Source organism: Erinaceus europaeus, chromosome 2 (assembly GCF_950295315.1).
Source record: "Erinaceus europaeus chromosome 2, mEriEur2.1, whole genome shotgun sequence".
NCBI classification, from domain to species: domain Eukaryota; kingdom Metazoa; phylum Chordata; class Mammalia; order Eulipotyphla; family Erinaceidae; genus Erinaceus; species Erinaceus europaeus.
The window spans coordinates 144656803-144663802 of record NC_080163.1 but is presented as its reverse complement, the minus strand read 5'-3'; positions in this window follow the sequence as shown (position 1 = coordinate 144663802).

Sequence of the window (7000 nt, the reverse complement as noted above, 5' to 3'; positions counted from 1 at the left end):
TATGTGGATATGCATATAGACTCACAATAAAAGATCTACATCTTTTTATGAGGGACAAAACATTAGCTATCTTGTATTTCAGACTACTCATTGAATTACTTATTAGCTAAGTTCATTAGCATTTCGGTAATGCGACACTTTAATTGTACTATGAAATTGCTTTAATCTTGCTCTCTTCAATAATGGGAAATGCCTTCCCACATTGTAAAACTTTTGAAGTATTTGCACAATTATGGATCTGTGTGACCTACTAAAAGAGCATCTCGAGGAAACTAAATTTACAAAACTTCCTAACTATGGATTCCTAATCCTTTCACAAACTTGATTTCAGCTTGTCTTCTCAGCCCACTGCCTCCTAGTCACTATTTTTCAGAATCTAACTCTCTAGACTAATTCAGAAAGCCCCAAGCATGCATACATTTTTATTATGATAGTTAGATTTCATATGCTTAATAAAATTTAAGATAGAGGTGTGTTCATGAAAGTGTTGATTATTTAACCAGTATCTATTTCACTTAAGAGAGACTGAAAGCTCTCCCAGGCAGAAATCACTTCTAACTTTCTTAACTATTAAATGTTCAACATCTGACAATACCAATATATGCTCAAGTAAAAAAATAATGTAATGACTAGATAAAAGTATACATCAATAATTTAATTTTTTTTCAATTAACTAGAAGTAACTAATTTGACTATCTCCTTTTTCAAAGACACTATCTTAAAACATAATACTCAGAAATTTTGACTACAGTAAGAATATGGATAAGGAAGGGCAAATATACTTTGTCTGGTTATATATATAAATCCATAGAAGTATGTTCAATAAATGGTGCCTTGTGAATGTTGAGAAGTTTCAAGAAACAAGTAAAATTCTCTGGTTTCTCCTGACCTGTTGAGTTTTCAAAGGAAGACTTGGAGGCTAATGAAGTTGATGCTACATAAAGCAATTAGTGATTAAGAACACACATTTCCATACACAAAGAGAGGGGGTTAAACTCCCAGTTCCCACCTGCAGCTTCAGGAACAGTGAACCATTCACTGCTTTAGGTGTTTCTCTTTCTCTTTCTTTTTTTTAATCTTCCCTTCCCTCTCTTATTTTTTTCTCTTATCAAATATAAAAATAACAAGGTAAAAAATGAATTTATCTACCAACACTGTAACTTTTTTTCATCTTTAAGACTGTCTTTGACTCACCTATCTTTGCTTTCCACTTGGTAAGTGCAACTAATACACAGTCACTATTTTTATGGGGACTGTAATCATTTGGCTTATGGATTTTAGTTGCATGGTTCTATAACAGTTTCACAATCAAATAATTGTTTCTTACACATGTCACTTAGCCTCTTGAGCTTTCATTTCCTCTGAGAACTTTTTTTTTCTTTTTCTCCTTTTTCTTTCATTATTTCTTTCTGCCTCTCTCTCTCTCTCTCTCCCCTATCACTGGAACTTTAATACACTAGAGTGATTTTTTTCAGATTAATGTAAGACAAAAGAGAGAGAGAGGGAGAGAGAGAAAGAAAGACCATACTACTGAAACTTCTCCAATGCATTGAAAGTGGGATTTAAATCTGGGTTGAACACAAGGCTAAGTAGCACACTACCCAAGCTAACTATTCTGTCAGCCCAATACTCTTAGTCAATTATGGAGACTTTATTAAGTAGAGCATTTGATATAAAAAATCATATACTATAAAACAAAAAATAAACTATACCCTATGTTTGATAAAATATCTCACCTTCAATATCCATCCACTTTAATTTTATTTTTTATTTTATTTTATTTTTTACCTCCAGGGTTATCAATGGGGCTCATGCCTGCATCACAAATCCACTGCTCCTGGTGGCTATTTTTTCCCCTTTTTGTTGTCCTTGTTGTTTTATCATTGTTGTGGTTATTGTTGTGTTGTTGTTGTTGGTTGGGACAGAGAAAAATGGAGAGAGGATGGGAAGATAGAGAGGGGGAAGAGAAAGATAGATACCTGCAGACCTACTTCACCACCTGTGAAGCGACCCCCCTGCAGATGGGGAGCCGGGTTTGAATTGGGATCCTTAAGCTGGTCCTTGTGCTTTGCGCCATGTATGCTTAACCTGCTGCACCACCGCCCACCCACTCCCCATTTTTAATCTTTTTGGGGAAAAGAACAAGACAAGAACATCAAATGAAAAAAAAAAAATTCAAGGGAGTCGGGCGGTAGCGCAGCGGGTTAAGTACAGGTGGCGCCAAACTCAAGGACTGGAAAAAGGATCCAGGTTTGAGCCCCTGGCTCCCCACCTGCAGGGGAGTCGCTTCACAGGCGGTGAAACAGGTCTGCAGGTGTCTGTCTTTCTCTCCTCTTCTCTGTCTTCCCCTCCTTTCTCCATTTCTTTCTGTCCTATCCAACAACAATGACATCGATAATAACTACAACAATAAAACAACAAGGGCAACAAAAGGGGAATAAATAAATAAATAAAATATTAAAAATTTCAATGTGTATAGAAAGGCAGAGAACAGTACAAAATATCTAAACTATTAAATTAAATTATACTTGATAAAGGACATTATTATTTTTGGTAGATTAGCATTAGCTGTCTCTAAAAGAAAAGACTACCATCTCATTCTGGAAACAAATCTGGAATACATGATATGTACATGTAAATTAATACAGTTACAAAAAAAAGGCTAATAAATAAGTTAGTAATAGAATTTTATTCATCTTAAAACACTGACCTTTATCTACAAAGGTAACTAGAGTTGCCTCCAGCTATAAGAATCTTAGGATGCTTTTTATTTTCTTTTTCCCTAGTGAGAGCAGTTTGGGCAACTCTGTTCTTGAAAGGAGATGTCAACCAAATGCTCAAGCATTTGTAAATTGGCACTTAGTATCTTTTAAATATTCAGTCTTCCTAGGTGTAGCAGTTCTCCTTTAAATGTATAAGCTATTAAGAATTGACTAGAAGGAGAAAAAAATGAGTCATGAAATAAAAAGGAGATTTTATAACACATGGCTTGAAAACTTAATGCTGTGCTTCCAATCAATCAAACCAATGAGTATCAAAGTTCAGTTTCAGCATCAGTATTTTTATGATGATTTTTTTCTATTTTCTCCTGTGGCTGGGTTATATAAGGCTGCAGGTAATGTTTATGTTGTAAAATTGAGGCCAGTAATTTAATCCCCCCATAAAACTCGCTCACAATTACAATAGCATTGAAATGGTACATAAATGAGTTCTTCATAAAGCAGAAAAGAAAAATGGTACGACAGTTAAGCTTTTTAATGATGGGCACTAAAGCAATGCTGCTGATTAGATTCTTTGCTAATTACCTTCTGTTACTTAGATTGGATGATTTCAGCAGAATAGAAACATCTATTCATAAATAGTTGTTTTGTTAGTAGCAATATGAAACCATTTGATTCAAAAGTTGGAAAGTGCTTCTCAGGGTCATATCATCCAGCCCTCAGCTTGTAGACAAATGGCATCAATTTAGTTGAAGGGTATATACTTGTGAAAAAAAAATGGCAATTATATTCAAGCTGAGATGTGGAAAACTAAAGACACAGGTAAAAGGATTTCTAATAAGGAAGCAAGCAGATACAAAAGTACAAAAGCAAAGGTGGACTAGTATAAAGATATGGGAGAAAACAGTACAATATATGTTCATATAACAGGGCAGAAGTCAGATGGTAGGGGTTTTCCAGAACAGCTTATGATAATTGGAAATTCATTATAAGGTTAATGGATGTCTGTGTGGGTTAAAAAGAATGCTATTAAGCAAATCAATCTTCAGAAGTAACTTGTTTGTTAAGTAGAACAAAGTCTGGAAAGGTATAAGTATAGAAGGGAAGTATCAACAGAAATTAATAAGGTTCTAATGAACTGAACTGCACCACCCCTTCCACCAAGTTCATACACTGAAGTCTGAAGCCCTAATATGACTATATTTGGCAACTAGGTATTAAAGGAAATAAATATGATTAAATTAGGTCATCTTAATGGGCACCTTATTCAGTGGGCCCAGTGTCCTTAAAAAGAGTAAGAAAGTAGCTCATAAATATAGCAAAAGTTTGTAAATATTAGTAACAATAAACCCCATCAATCTGACCTAGGGCCAAAGTCTATTCATATTTAGCACAGGAGCCTGTGTAACATCTGTATCCCTGTCAGTCTGAGCAAGACTTCCATAGTCACAGCTGGAAACATTCTAGGCTGCAATCATTTCAGGACCAGTCTTCTTGATTGGCAGAGAATGCTGACCCAGCCTGCTTTAGGAGAGTGGGGCAGCTTCTACCATTGTTGTTCTACATTAAGAGCAAGGTCCTGTAAAGGCCCACAAGATGGCTTATGATGATATTCCTGATTGAGATGACCAGTGATGGTGGAGAGAGAGATCTGTTAGAGGTATAGGTCCACCATATCTGTATGGGAATCTCAGGACTCACTGATTAGGGCCCCAATGATGGGGTGACTTGGTAGTGACCAAAAGGGCCATCATTATAGTGTGCCAGTCTCTTGCCCTATCCAGATTTTGTAGTTCTTATTTTAACCGACAAGGATAGACATAGAGTGATTGAGTAAAATGAAATAGGAAGTAGAAGAGAAGGATAGCTAGACCTAAGTAGGAAATATTTGATTAAGTACTTTATGGAGACTTTTTTAGGTCTTTTCTACTTGCTTGCTGTACTTATTGATTCTAAGTCTATTCACTGCAGACGTTTACTTTAAGTTATATATTTTCCCCTAACTTATGGAGACATGTTCACATGTGTTCTATTTCATGGGCCCTGGTCTATATCCAGGTTCTGTAACTTTGTTAGAAACTATGACACCGAAATGGAACCAAGGAGTCCTATGAGCTAGTAAAGTTCTCACCAGAGTATTGGAGCTGGAGGGTTGGTATCCCAGGCGTGGCATCTCTGGACACAATCTAAAGTGAAATATGTTGAGGTGGTATTGGTTACATTAATTTGGTTGAGATCAGCAGATGCAGTATTAAATGATATGGATCAGGAGAAGCGTGAAGGAGAATAAGCAATGCTCTAGAGGTTCTGGCACTGTAAGACATAAGGATTTTATGCTTTCTAGTCCTATTTTCAACTCTAACACCATCTTCTCAGACTATACCTTTAGCTCACCTGCATGTTAGCTGTCAGACTCAGGCAAAAATTAGTTGTCACAAGGCCCTTGGAATATACCTAAAATAGACTTCTTAGCTTCTTCAAACATGAACATTCCAAATTTCATCTGCTATATTCTTACCTTTAGGTTCCTGCTTATTAAATAATTTGTTCTGCTTTATATCTTAATGCTTTTCAGCCACCAAGCTGTAGATGCTACCATGATGCCAACCTGACTTCCCTAGGCAGATGACCCCACCAATGTGTCCTGGAGAGCCCAGCCCCACTAGGGAACGAGAGAGACAGGCTGGGAGTATGAATTGACCTGCTAATAACCATGTTAGTGGAGAAGCAATGACAAATGCCAGCCCTTCCACCTTCTTCACCCTATAAAGATCTTTGGTCCAAACTCCCAGAGAGATAAAGATTAGAGAACCTTCGGGGTTTTCCAGAAGATGGCGAACTGAGAAGCTGCTAGTGGCTTGAGCTCCAACCACATCGACGGGAAACGGTAGGATTTTCTGCCTTTAGTAGGCCAGTCAATAAGGGGTCCTAGTGGTGACACCAAGGAGGTGACTATAACTTAATTTGGGTTAAAAAATAGAGTAAAAATAAAGGGAAAAATTTTCTTTTAAATTATTATGCCTGAAGCTCACCCCTTTCTCCCTCCCCAGCCCCCACAACTAGTCCCTGGGGACCAGAGATCTGCTGATCCCTTGCTGAGCTTCTTTCTTTACCAAGATTCCTGTCCCACCAGGGGGTGTCATTCATTCTAAGTCTATTCCCTTCTGAAACCTTTGGCCTTTTTTCTTTCTAAGTAGCCAACCTGAGTAGCAGAGCTGCCTCTGCTCAGAGGCCTGAGGCAATCTGAAGCGATCCAAGCTTTAGGACAGGTTTTTCACTCTGTTCAATTTTATTATCAATAAAGATAAACGAGTACCCCTTTCCCCCTCTTCTTCAGGTTGACCAGAATTAACTCTTAGTGTATTTTCCATTGCTAGGGGACCAGGTGTCTTATTCACTGCTAAAATAATTTGTCTCACTTTTCCTACCGCCCCTACCCATTCTATCCCTCCACCCCCACATAGCTAATAAATAATAAAAATTAAAAAAATTAAATATTATTTCCTTTCACTGCTGTTCTATTACTGTTCTTTTTTTATTTTTTTCTTTTTTCTCTCTCTCTTTTTTCTTCTTTTTCTCATTCTTGTCATACTTTCTTCCTTCCTCCTTCAGCTTTCTGAATTCACTGATACACATTTGGGAATTATTTTGGGGAAGAAATCTGACTCAGAGTGGACTCTCTCTGTGAGTATCTCTGCTCAACTTACTTTCTCCTTTAGCTACCCCTAGAATATACAGTGGATAGTAGATTTGCATAACTGTCTATTCCTGTATTCTTGTCTAGTCATGAGGTTATATGTTTGGTTTTTATTCTTTTTTTTCATTTTTTATTTTTTATTTAAGAAAGTATTAACAAAACCATAGGGTAGGAGGGGTAAAATTACACACAATTCCCACCACCCAATCTCCATTGCCCACCCACACCCCTGATAGCTTTCCCATTCTCTATCACTCTGGGAGCATGGACCCAGGGTCATTGTGGGTTGCAGAAGGTAGAAGGTCTTGCTTCTGCAATTGCTTCCCCGCTGAACATGGGCGTTGACTGGTCAGTCCATACTCCCAATCTGCCTCTCTCTTTCCCTAGTAGGGTGGGTCTCTGGGGAAGTGGAGCTTCAGGACACATTGGTGGGGTCTTCAGTCCAGGGAAGCCTGGCCAGCATCCTGATGACATCTGGAAACTGGTGACTGAAAAGAGAGTTAACATATGAAGCTAAACAAATTGTTGAGCAATCATGGACCCAAAGCTTGGAATAGTGGAGAGGAAGTGTTAGGGGGGTACT